Source organism: Symphalangus syndactylus, chromosome 4 (genome assembly GCF_028878055.3).
Source record: "Symphalangus syndactylus isolate Jambi chromosome 4, NHGRI_mSymSyn1-v2.1_pri, whole genome shotgun sequence".
NCBI classification, from domain to species: Eukaryota; Metazoa; Chordata; class Mammalia; order Primates; family Hylobatidae; genus Symphalangus; species Symphalangus syndactylus.
In genome coordinates, this window is record NC_072426.2 from 62465834 (window position 1) to 62479513 (window position 13680).

Genomic DNA, 13680 nt, shown 5'->3' on the forward strand with positions numbered 1-13680 from the left:
CTCTGTCTCAAAAAAAAAAAAAAAAAAAAAAAAAAAACTGCAGAGGTGGCTGGCAAGATGTCCAAATAGGAACAGCTCCCATCTGCAGGTCCCAGCAAGATCAATGCAGAAGGCAGGTGATTTCTGCATTTCCAACTGAGGTACCTGGCTTATCTCATTGGGACTGGTTAGACAGTGGGTGCAGCCCACAGAAGATGAGCCAAAGCAGGGTGGGTTGTCGCTTCACTCAGGAAACACAAGGGATTGGGAAACTCCCTCCCCTAGTCAAGGGAAGCCATGAGGGGCCGTGCCGTGAGGGTCCGTGCTGTGAGGAACAGTGCATTCCAGCCCAGATACTAGGTTTTTCCCACCGTCTTCACAATCCGCAGACCAGGAAATGCCCTCGAGTGCCTATACCACAAGGGCCCTAAGTTTCAAGCACAAATCTGGGCAGCCGTTTGGGCAGACATCCAGCTAGCAGCAGGAGTTTTTTTTTTTTTTTTATATATACCCTAGTGGTGCTTGGAATGCTAGCGAGACAGAACTGTTCACTCCCCTGGAAAGGGGGCTGAAACCAGGGAGCCAAGTGGTCTAACTTAGCAAAACGCACCCCCATGAAGCTGAGCAAGCTAAGATCCACTGGCTTGAAATTCTAGCTGCCAGCACAGCAGTCTGAAGTTGACCTGGGATGCTCCAGGTTGGTGGGGGGAGGGGCGTCAACTATTACTGAGGCTTGAGTAGGCAGTTTTCCCCTCACAGTGTAATCAAAGCAACCAGAAAGTTTGAACTGGGTGGAGCCCATCGCAGCTTGGCAAAGCCACTGTAGCCAGACTTCCTCTCTAGCTTCATCCTCTCTGAGCAGGGCATCTCTGAAAGAAAGGCAGCAGCCCCAGTCAGGGGCTTATAGATAAAATTCCCATCTCCCTGGGACAGAGCACCTGGGGGAAGGGGCAGCTGTGGGCACAGGTTCAGCAGACTTAAACATTTCTGCCTGCCAGCTCTGAAGAGAGCAGCAGATCTCCCAGCATAGCACTCGTGCTCTGCTAAGGGACAGACTGCCTCCTCAAGTGGGTTCCTGGCCCTCGTGCCTCCTGACTGGGAGACACCTCTCAGCAGGGGTCGACAGACACCTCACACAGGAGAGTTCTGGCTGTCATCTGGTGGGTGCCTCTCTGGGATGAAGCTTACAGAGGAAGGAACAGGCAGCAATCTTAGCTGTTCTGCAGCCTCTGCTGGTGATACCCAGGCAAACAGGGTTGGGAGTTGACCTCCAGCAAACTCCAGCAGACCTGCAGCAGAGGGGCCTGTTAGAAGGAAAACTAATGAACAGAAAGGAATAGCATCAATATCAACAAAAAGGTCATCCACACAAAAACTCCATCCAACGGTCACCAACATCAAAGACCAAAGGTAGATAAATCCAGCAAGATGAAGAAAAACCAGCAAAACAGGTGGAACATTCCAAAAACCAGAACACCCCTTCTCCTCCAAAGGATCACAGATGCTCACCAGCAAGGGAACAAAACTGGATGGAGAATGAGTTTGATGAATTGACAGAAGTAGGCTTCAGAAGGTGGGTAATAAGAAAATCCTCTGAGCTAAAGGAGCATGTTCTAACCCAATGCAAGGAAACTAAGAACCTTGAAAAAATGTTAGAAGAATTGCTAACTAGAATAACCAGTTTAGAGAAGAACATAAATGACCTGATGGAGCTGAAAAACACAGCACAAGAACTTTGTGAAGCATACACAAGTACCAATAGCGAAATCAATCAAGCAGAAGAAAGGATATCTGAGATTGAAGATCAACTTAATGAAATAAAGCACGAAGACAAGATTTTTAGAGGAAAAAAATGAAAAGGAATGAACAAAGCCTCCGAGAAATATGGGACTTCATGAAAAGATCAATCCTACATTTCATTGGTGTACCTGAAAGTGACGGGGAGAATGGAACCAAGTTGGAAAACACACTGCAGGGTATTATCCAGAACTTCCTTAACCTAGCAAGGCAGGCCAACATTCAAATTCAGGAAATACAGAGAATACCACAAAGATACTCCTTGAGAAGAGCAACTCCAAGACACACATAATCGTCAGATTCACCAAGGTTGAAATGAAGGAAAAAATGTTAAGGGCAGCCAGAGATAAAGGTCGGGTTTCCCACAAAGGGAAGCTCATCAGATTAACAGCAGATCTCTCTGCAGAAACCCTACAAGCCAGAAGAGAGTGGGGGCCAATATTCAACAGTGTTAAAGAAAAGAATTTCAACCCAGAATTTCATATCCAGCCAAACTAAGCTTCATAAGTGAAGGAGAAATAAAATCCTTTGCAGACAAGCAAATGCTGAGAGATTTTGTCACCACCAGGCCTGCCTTACAAGAACTCCTGAAGGAAACACTAAACATAGAAAGATAAAAACAAGTGCCAGCCACTGCATAAACATACCAAATTGTAAATATTATCGACATTATGAAGAAACTTCATCAACTAACAGGCAAAATAACCAGCTAGCATCATAAAGACAGCATCAAATTCACACATAACAATATTAACCTTAAATGTAAATGGGCTAAATGCCCCAATTAAAACACACAGTCTGGCAAATTGGATAAAGAATCAAGACCCATGGGTGGGCGATATTCAGGAGACCCATCTTATGTGCAAAGACGCATGTAGGCTCAAAATAAAGGGATGGAGGAATATTTACCAAGCAAATGGAAAGAAAAAAAACAAAAAACAAGCAGAGGTTGCAATCTTGGTCTCTGATAAAACAGACTTTAAACCAACAAAGATCAAAAAAGACAAAGAAGGGCATTACATAATGGTAAAGGAATCCATGCAACAAGAAGAGCTAACTATCCTAAATATATATGCAGCCAATAAAGGGCACACAGATTTATAAAGCAAGTTCTTAGAGACCACAAAGAGACTTAGACTCCCACAAAACAATAGTGGGAGACATTAACACCCCACTGTCAATATTAGATAGATAAATAAGACAGAAAATTTACAAGGATATTCAAGATTTGAACTCAGCTCTGGACCAAGTGGGACCTAATAGACATCTACAGAACTCTCCTCCCCAAATCAACAGAATATACATTCTTCTCATCGCTACATCAAAATTGTTCTAAAATTGACCACATAATTGGAAGTAAAATACTCCTCAGCAAATGCCGATCTAAAATCGACACCCCAACATCAATTAAAAGAACCAGAGAAGGAAGAGCAAACAAATTTAAAAGTGAGCAGAAGGCAAGAAATAACTAAGATCAGAGCAGAACTGAAGGAGATAGAGACACAAAAAACCCTTCAAAAAAAACCAGTGAATCCAGGAGTTGGTTTTTTGAAAAGATTAACAAAATAGGTAGACTGCTAGCCAGATTAATAAAGAAGAAAAGAGAGAAGAATCAAATAGACACAATAAAAAATGATAAAAGGGATAGCACCACTGATCCCACAGAAATAAAAACTACCGTCAGAGAATACTATAAACACCTCTACACAAATAAACTAGAAAATCTAGAAGAATTGGATAAATTCCTGGACACATACACCCTCCCAAGATTAACCAGGAAGAAGTCGAATCCCTGAATAGACCAATAACAAGTTCTGAAGTTGAGGCAGTAATAAATAGCCTACCAACCAAAAAAAGCCCAGGACCAGATGGATTCACAGCCAAATTCTATGAGAGGTACAAAGAGGAGCTGGCACCATTCCTTCTGAAACTATTCCAAAAATTAGAAAAAGAGGGACTTGGCTGTAACTCATTTTATGAGGCCAACATCATCCTGATACCAAAACCTGGAAGAGACACAACAAAAAAAGAAAATTTCAGGCCAATATCCCTGATGAACATCGATGTGAAAATCCTCAATAAAATACTGGCAAACTGAATCCAGCAGCACATCAAAAATCTTATCCACCATGATCAAGTTGGCCGCATCCCTGGGATGCAAGGCTGGTTCAACATATGCAAATCAATAAACATAACCCATCACATAAACAGGACCAATGAAAAAGACACATGATTATCTAAATAGATACAGAAAAAGCCTTTGATAAAATTTAACACCTCTTCATGCTAAAAACTCTCAATAAAATAGGATTGAACTTATCTCAAAATAGTAAGAGCTATTCGTGGCAAACCCACCGTCAATATCATACTGAATGGGCAAAAGCTGGAAGCATTCCCTATGAAAACTGGCACAAGAGAAGGGTGCCCTCTCTCACCACTCCTATTTAACATAGTATTGGAAGTTCTGGCCAGGGCAATCAGGCAAGAGAAAGAAATAAAGGATATTCAAACAGGAAGAGAGGAAGTCAAATTGTCTCTGTTTACAGATGACATGATTGTATATTTAGAAAACCCCATCATCTCAGCCCAAAATCTCCTTAAGCTGATAAGCAACTTCAGCAAAGTCCAGGATACAAAATCAATGTGAAAAAATCACAAGCATTCCTATACACCAATAATAGACAAACAGCCAAATCATGAGTGAACTCCCATTCACAATTGCTACAAAGATAAAAAAAAATATCTAGGAATCCAACTTACAAGGGATGTGAAGGACCTCTTCAAGGAGAATTACAAACCACTGCTCAAAGAAATAAGAGAGGACACAAACGAATGGAAAAACATTCAATGCTCATGGATAGGAAGAATCAATATCATTAAAATGCCCATACTGCCCAAAGCAATTTATAGATTCAATGCTGTCCCCATAAAGCTACCATTAACTGTCTTCACAGAATTAGAAAAAAACTACTTTAAATTTCATATGGAATCAAAAAAGAGCCCATATAGCCAAGACAATCCAAAGCAAAAAGAACAAAGCTGGAGGGATCACACTACCTGACTTCAAACTGTACTACGAGGCTACAGTAACCAAAACACCATGGTACTGGTACCGAAACAGATATATAGAACAATGGAACAGAACAGAGGTCTCAAAAGTAATGCCACACATCTGCAACCATCTGACATTTGACAAGCCTGACAAAAACAGGCAATGGGGAGAGGATTCCCTATTTAATAAATGGTGTTGGGAAAATTGGCTAGCCATATTCAGAAAACTGAAACTTGACCCCTCCTTACACCTTATACAAAAGTTAACTCAAGATGGATTAAATTCTTCAATGTAAGACCTAAAATCATAAAAACATAGAAGAAAACCTTGGCATTAGCATTCAAGACATAGGCATGGGCAAAGACTTCATGACTAAAACACCAAAAGTAATGGCAACAAAAGTCAAAATTGACAAATGGGATCTAATTAAACTAAAGAGCTTCTGCACAGCAAAATTATCATCAGAGTGAACAGGCAACCTACAGAATGGAAGAAAATTGTCGCAGTCTATCCATCTGACAAAAGGCTAATATCCAGAGTCTACAAAGAACTTAAACAAATTTACAATAAAAAAAAACACCCCCATCAATAAGTGGGCAAAGGATATGAACAGACACTTATCAAAAGAAGACATTTATGTGGCTAACAAACATATGAAAAAAATCTCATCATCACGTGTGGTGAGTGAAATGCAAATCAAAACCACAATGAGATACCATCTCATGCCAGTTAGAATGGCAATCATTAAAAAGTCAGACAACAGCAGATGCTGGAGAGGATGTGGAGAAATAGGAACGCTTTTATACTCTTAATGGGAATGTAAATTAGTTCAACCATTGTGGAAGACAGTGTGGCAATTCCTCAATGATCTATAACCAGAAATACCATTTGACCCAGTAATCCCAATTCTGGGTATATACCCAAAGGATTGTAAATCATTCTACTATAAAGACATGTGCACACTTATGTTTATTGCAGCACTGTTCACAATAGCAAAGACTTGGAACCAACCTAAATGCCCATCAATGATAGACCGCATAAAGAAAACGTGGCATATATACACCATGGAATACTATGCAGCCATGAAAATGGATGAGTTCATGTCCTTTGTAGGGACATGGATGAAGCTGGTAACCATCATTCTCAGCAAACTAACACAGGAACCGAAAACCAGACATCACGTATTTTCACTCGTAAGTGGGAGCTGAACAATGAAAACACATGGACACAGGGAGGGGAACATCACACATCAGGGCCTTTTGGCAGGTGAGGGGCTAGGGCAGGGATAGCATTAGGAGAAACACCTAATGTAGATGACAGGTTGATGGGTGCAGCAAACCACCATGGCAAGTGTATACCTATGTAATAAACCTGCGCATTCTGCACATGTATCCCAGAACTTAAAGTATAATAAAAAACTACATTTTCTAATAAATAAATTAATTAGAATATTAATATACTTTTTTATTATGGCACAATAAAACTACATAGTATATAGCTATACATAGCCAACATTTGAGTAATAGTAACAAAATGCAATACTGTTAAGCCACCATTATTTGAATAAAATAGGCATTAATAAAGAGAATATTAATTTCAATAGCTCACAGATGGGAGAATTTTGAAGGAATTTATTCTTTTTCCTTTTTTTTTTTTTTTTTTTTTGAGATGGAGTCTCACTCTACTTCTCAGGCTAGAGTGCGGTGGTGTGATCTTGGCTCACTGCAACCTCCACCTCCCGGGTTCAAGTGATTCTTTGCCTCAACCTCCTGAGTAGCTGGGATTACGGGCACCCGCTACCACACCCAGCTAAGTTTTTGTATTTTTAGTAGAGATGGGGTTTCACCATCTTGGCCAGGCTGGTCTTGAACTACTGACCTCGTGATCCATCCGCCTCAGCCTCCCAAAGTGCTGAGATTACAGGCATGAGCCACCACGCCCGGCCGGATATATTCTTTTGTTAATGATATAGATAGAGAGAATGACTAGACTTTTAGTTTTAATGTGCTTATTTCAGTTTGAAAATTCACTTTGCAGGTGGAAAGTTGGAATTACCTGTGAAAATGATGGCAATTTTACTTGACAAGAAAACCAGTAACATTCAGTTATAGGAAATGACTATGCTTTAGTTGAACTTATTCTAACCATACCAATGATATGGTTTGGCTCTGTGTCCCCACCCAAATCTCCTCTCATATTGTAATCCCCACAGGTCAAGGGAGGGACCTGTAATCCCCACATGTTGAGGGAGAAAGGTAGTTAGATCATGGGGATGGTTTCCTCCATGCTGTTCTCATGATAGTGAGTGAGTTCTCACAAAATCTGGTAGTTGAATAAGTGTTTGACAGTTCCTCCTTCACACCACCCTCTCTCTCACCTGCCACCATGGAAGATGTGCCTACTTCCCCTTCGGCCGTGATTGTAAGTTTCCTGAGGCCTCCTTAGCCATGTGGAACTATAAGTCAATTAAACCTCTTTTCTTATAAATTATGCAGTTTTGGGCAGTTCTTTGTAGCAGTGTGAGAATGGCCTAATACGCCAAAGTTTTTTTAAGATCTATATTAATGACCTGATTGAAAGCTGATGATGTTGTCCCAGTAATTAAGGCTTTAAACATTTATGCTACAATAATCTGAATATTTAAATTAAATTATGATTTTTACTTAAATTATCTTCATGATTGTATTGCTGCTTCACATACCTGTAAGTGCTAGATACATGAATGTTTAACATGGTGCCCAGTCAGCCATTCATTTGATTTTCCATGGCTCGTAGATCATGGCTCAGTTGCAACCTAGAAACACAAACCCTTGCAAAGACTTGCTGTGGAAATGAAATTAGGAGGATATTATTAACTCAGCCCTGGAAAGTAAAGAAGAAGGCTTCCTTCATTTCAATTATCATTTTGCTTACTCTATTCTTAGTCTTTTACAGACAAAAGGATCTTATTTCAATTTCATAATTTTAAGCAAACTACAGGACATAATTGTAATATTGTAATTAAATGCATCTAAACTAGCTTTAAATGCAAGGTATAGGTAGGCATATGTTTGAAACGTTTGATATTTTTTCTGCTTCAGCATATATACCACAATGCTTAAAAAAATTTTTAAACATAAGACACGTGACTAATGAAGTCATAATCTCTATTCTGAATTCTATCCTTTGATTAGTAACATATAATCTTAAGAGGAGATTTTATGATTGCAATTTGTTATTGACCTTAGAACTATCCCAGATACTTTCATATTGAAGACACTTAATCGTGCAATGGGCAGTGTCCTGGAGACCTCAGAGGATGTCACAAGCCCATGCAGTGTCTAGGACTGCAATCTCACTCTAAAATGAATATTTGCCAAAATATTTATACTGATGAATGGCTCTCAGTTAGCAATGGAAAATATATACTTCTTTGGCTATGAAAAGTAACAAAAGCAAAAGAGAAATTTAAGAGTCTCAACTAAGGTGAATATTATTTCATATTGGGTAAGATCCTCTAAAAGTATATTATTGGAGAAAACATATATTTGGGAAATATTCTCATAGAAAATTATTTTTTTTACCTGAAAAAATTGTCAAATTATTTGATATTTTAATAGTGAAGTTATGTAATTTTCTTGTCAAAGTAAGTGTCCATATAAACATACACTAACTCCAGAATATATGCTAATACCTATGCACACATGATATTAAAACTTTTATATGACTTCTTTCTTTATATGACATGCCTTTTAAGAAATTCTCATCCAAGTGAAAAAATAAAACCAAAGATGTCAAGAAACCATGCAAAATTATTCTTATGCTTTGACTCATTTGAGATTTCATTTTTCCTAATTCTCTATGCTGACTGTGTGACACAGAAAAACTGTAACCACTTGGAGTTCACACATGCAAGCACACACATACTCATTCACGTGAAGAAAGAGGATTGTGTAGATTAGATGTGGCTTACATGACTTGGGATCTCTAATAATGACTTATTTTACGCTTATAGAATAAACTCAATAAAGTTAATCTGTTTTATGGTAGTTTATGTTTTGAAGAATTTAGTTATGGCTAGTTAATCCAATGATTTTAAACAATTTCCATCTTTTATTTTTTTCCTTTCTTGTACTCATTAATGTTCAAACTAGTAGGTATTGAATGAGAAATTCTGGGCAGATAATCAACCAGACGTTGAGGATGTGAGGAATATCAGACAGATCTCTGCCTTCTTTCCTATTTATTCACTCAATAAATATTTATCAAACACATTCTATATACTCTTCTAGGAATTTAGAATATACCAGTGAAGAAAATACAAAATACTTTGTAGAATATACATTCTAATTGAGAAAAATGAACAATAGGAAACATGATTGATAAGTAAATTATATACTATGATAGGTGATAAGAGACAAGAAAAAAGAAAAATAGAGCAAGGTGAAGGGCATTTGGAATATGAGTATGATAGTGCAGTCTGCAGTATTAAATAAGATGTCAAGGCAGACTTTATTAATTCAGGAATTGGGCAAAGCATTAACATAGTTGTAGAAATAATAATTACAGTTATTATATAATAACTAATATGCGGGCCAAATACAGGGCACTGTGAGAGTGTTCATAGACTAGAAGGTCAGGGAATGTTTCCCTAGGTAATTGACATTTAAGCTGAGGCTTGAAGGATGAGACCTGAGATGACCTTGAGTTTTATTGTTCTGCACTCTGGTCTTCCACCCCTAAGTTGGAGTACTCTGAGGCATTAAGTAATAGCTATTGAAATTATTACCAAACTGCTTGCTGCTTTGAAGAAGTCAGCATTATAGTTTTAGTTCTGCAACCACAAAGGAAAAAACAATCTGAAATCCCAAATCTTCCAATGCAGTTCCCCAAATATGATTTAATTTAGTCTGCACAACTTTGAGGCTTACATTTGTGTTGGATTATTGCCAGGCAAATGTGGGAGAAGTTTTCTGCTTGCCAGATAAAGGGTGCTTTATCCCTGTTCTCATTGGTCTGACATCGAGGGAGGAAGGATTTGTAAACACTACATGGGCTCCAAAGGGGAAAGTCAAGACGGAAGGAAGCTGGTGAACTACAGGAATCCTTAGAAACATGAATCATCCTCTTCTCTCGAACTCTGGGTTTTATCAGGTGGAGACTAATGATGAGGTGGATCATCAGTCTCTGTAACCCTTTTTCATCCTTGAACTGCCCCGCCCCCCCGCCCGCCCTGCTTAGGGTACGCTATTTAAAGAACAGAAATGAAAACATATTCTACACCCTGAAACAGTGCATATGTCCATTTCCTTGAAGATAATGGATAGAACCGAGCGAAGGAGTGATGGATTCACAAGGTTATGGGTTCTGTGTATAAATAAAACGTTTGGAAATGAGACTGCACATCGACAGAAGGAGATTACAGTTTTCTACACAAATAAGTGAGAAAACTATCCAGAAGTAGTTTAAAATTCTAAGTACCAGGAAGTACTTAGAATTTTACAGGGATTTAGTATAGAAGTTCTCATGAGTAAGGTCATCAAAATATAGACAAAGAGATTGGAGAACACCTGCAAAGGGCCCAAGTTGAAGAAGGAGATTCTGTAACTCCCACAGCAGCAGTCAGATATAAATGGCTTCTTTCTGCTCTTTTCCTCTATTATCCTTTTCTCCTCGCTTTTCTCTTTTTTCCTGATAGGAGAGAGTAAGAAGAGGCTGGAAAGATATTTGCTGATTTGGGTGAATTAAGTGGAGAGACTAGGAACATCAAAATCGGGTGAGATTGCCAGCTACCTAACAAATCTGCATTCAAACCAGAGGGCCAACAACCTGCATAACCCACAGGAGAGAAAGCGGACTAGTCCCACTCATCCTAGATCATACTGTGAAACACAGTTCCTCCTTAGCCTTGAATACTTTCTTTTCTGAACCCTTCATATTCCATTTTCAGATTATTTTATTAAAATACTGATAGACCAATCCTAGGCATATTCTGAGCTCTCTGCAACTTTCCTGTGTTGTCCCTTTTTACTTTCTTATATTGGCAACTAACCACTTATGAATACTGTAAGAACATATTACAGAAAATTTTATGAGCTGGTTTTAATGTAAATCATAAGAGATCTTTAGGATAAAATCAGAAATGTTTGTAATGCTGAAATGAATAGTGTTGCAGTGTCTCTTAGCAAAAATGCTTGGGACCAGAAGTGTTTTGGATTTTGGATTTTTTTTTCACATTTTGGAATATTTGTATTATACTTACTCAACTGAGCATTCCTACAAAAATCTTAAATCTACAATATTCTAATAAGTGTTTCCTTTGAATGTAATGTAGACACTCAAACAGTTTCAGATTTTGGAGCATTTGGGATTTTGGATTTTCAGACAAGGGACACTGCACCTGTACAAATATTATTTTCCAAATTTTGTACCTTGTACTTCTACATACATACAAATTAAATTGAGCCAACATAATATGTTATTTTTTCATGTTGAAATGATTGGTTTATTTATTTATTTATTTATTTTAATTATACTTTAAGTTCTGGGGTACATGTGCACAATGTGCAAGTTTGTTACATAAGTATACATGTGCCATGTTGGTGTACTGCACCCATCAACTCGTCATTTACATTAGGTATTTCTCCTAATGCTATCCCTTTCCCAGCTCCCCACCCTCTGACAGGCCCGGGTGTGTGATGTTCCCCTCCCTGTGCCCATGTGAAACTGGAAACCATCATTCCCAGCAAAGTAACGCAAGAAGAGAAAACCAAACGCTGCATGTTCTCACTTGTAAGTGGCAGTTGAACAGTGAGAACACATGGAAATATGTTCTTTAAATTGTCAGTTTAATTATCATACAGCTATTTATCATCTTTTGGGCATAGCTTTTGAAAACCTTGGTTAGTTTGTTTCAGAATTTTTCCAGATCTTACAAGATCTAGATCAAGCTGACTGACACATAGTGTCTTATGTTGTCCTGCCCATTAGAATAGCAAGAAGTGTTATAAAAATACTGTGTCTAATGCAGTGACTTATCTCCCTGATAAAATGTCAATGATATATAAATATTACTTCAATAATTTGTATTTCCTTGAGAGTAAAGCAAATAATTACTATAATCCCTGTGTATTATATAATTCTAAATACTCTTGTAGATTATATTGAATGAAGCTATGTTTACTGACTTATCTACTTCTATATTATATAGTTACATTTCAATTACTACCTAATGCCCTTCTTATTGCAACACTTGACAAAGTCATTAATATGAAATATGATTTCTGGTTCTCAAGGATTCTCTGCATCATTTGTATTTCTACAAAGAATTTTAAGTAATTGCAAGGTACACTTATACCACATTAAATTATTTTATTTGCATGTGAATAGTCTTTAATGCTTAATAGTATGACATAAGTTTTACATTGATTTTTGTTGAAATGCTTAATTCATTCTGAAATATGATTAGATTCTTAGTTAAGCAAATTGACAAGGCTGATTCATTGATTGATTTGTTCAACAAACATTTATTTCCTCCTAACTGTGTACTAGGACCCTGCGCTACATATTGGTAAAGAGAAACAGAGTCCTTGTACTCATAGAGCTTATCAGGTAGGGCTAGAGGGCTCATAGATAATTAAGCAATAAGAATGAAATCTAGTACATGTTTGACAGGATGATATAATGACTACTACTCGTATATTCTTGTATAATAAAATAAATATGAAAATAAATTGTTGGCTTTTCTGACTTGTGCATGGCTCAAAAAGAGTGAAGCCTAATGTAAACTGTGGACTTTAGGTGATAATCATGTGTCAATATAGGCTCATCAATTGTAGTGAATGTACCACTCTGGTGGGAAATGTTGATAATGGGGGAAGCTGTGCATGTGTGGGGCAGGAGATACAAAGTGACTTTCTATATCTTTCACTGAATTTTGCTGTGAACCCAAAACTGCTCTAAAAATAAAGACTGTAAAAAAAAAATGCTGGGTTAAAACAGTAATAAAACCCTTAAATATTAATGGAACAGACAAAAAATTATTAGGCCATCCCATGGTATGAAAACATTACAAATAAATAAAAATATGTGCATTTTAGAATTTTTGATTGTAAGGACCATTTTATTTTACTCGTTTTTGTCACTTCAGAAAATTTATTTTCAACCATTTTGTTTTTAGCTGATTTCTATGGAGCCAGATGGCCATGTGTATTGGGAATGAGATTAGACTGATTTGCTAGAATCAGGTATTAAGTGACATTAAAAAATGGTCTTATTTCCAATGTGAAGAAAATGAAGGTTTTTGAGAGACTGTAAAAATCAAGTCATTTTATTTTAATCAATAATTTTCTAGGAGATGATTTAATTTCAATTAACAGCAGTTATGTAGTTCATACAATACACCATAAACTTTTCTAAGGATCATCAAATATATTTTTATTTAATTTTCACAACAACTGAGGCATGGAGGACTTTCAAAAATTTCTTTATTTCATATATGAAAATACTGAGACATAAAGAGATGGTTTAAGTGGTAGAGACATCTCAAACACCAGTCTCTTGTGCTTCTCTTTCTAGCCATCTATTTTACTTCTCTGAAGAATTACCACATGTGTGCTTTATGCTAAGTACCCTTTAACATATTTCACTCTGTGTTCTTAGATGTCTTCTGAGGCTTGCTGTTTTATATTGGATTCTACTATAATTGTGAGGAATATTATATTTTTATAAAAAGAGTTGCCACACTATTTTCCCAAACACTGTTATTGTCACAAGCACATTTAAGCACGCACTGGATTTCATTGCAAATGGCAAAAATTCATGCCAGGTGCCTCAATATAAGGTAAAATTAGGAAATGATTAAAACTAGAACT

At 37.4% G+C, this 13680-nt stretch overlaps 1 long non-coding RNA gene across 1 annotated transcript in view; it reads left to right on the forward strand.

Moving 5' to 3' along the window:
- The window catches only part of LOC134736397 (uncharacterized), a 77175-nt gene extending 66545 nt beyond the window's left edge, over window positions 1-10630 (forward strand). Inside the window, exon 3 of the long non-coding RNA XR_010120397.1 lies at window positions 10506-10630. This is a non-coding gene — a long non-coding RNA (uncharacterized lncRNA). The remainder of the gene's footprint in view (window positions 1-10505) is intronic.
- Window positions 10631-13680: the final 3050 nt, after the last annotated feature.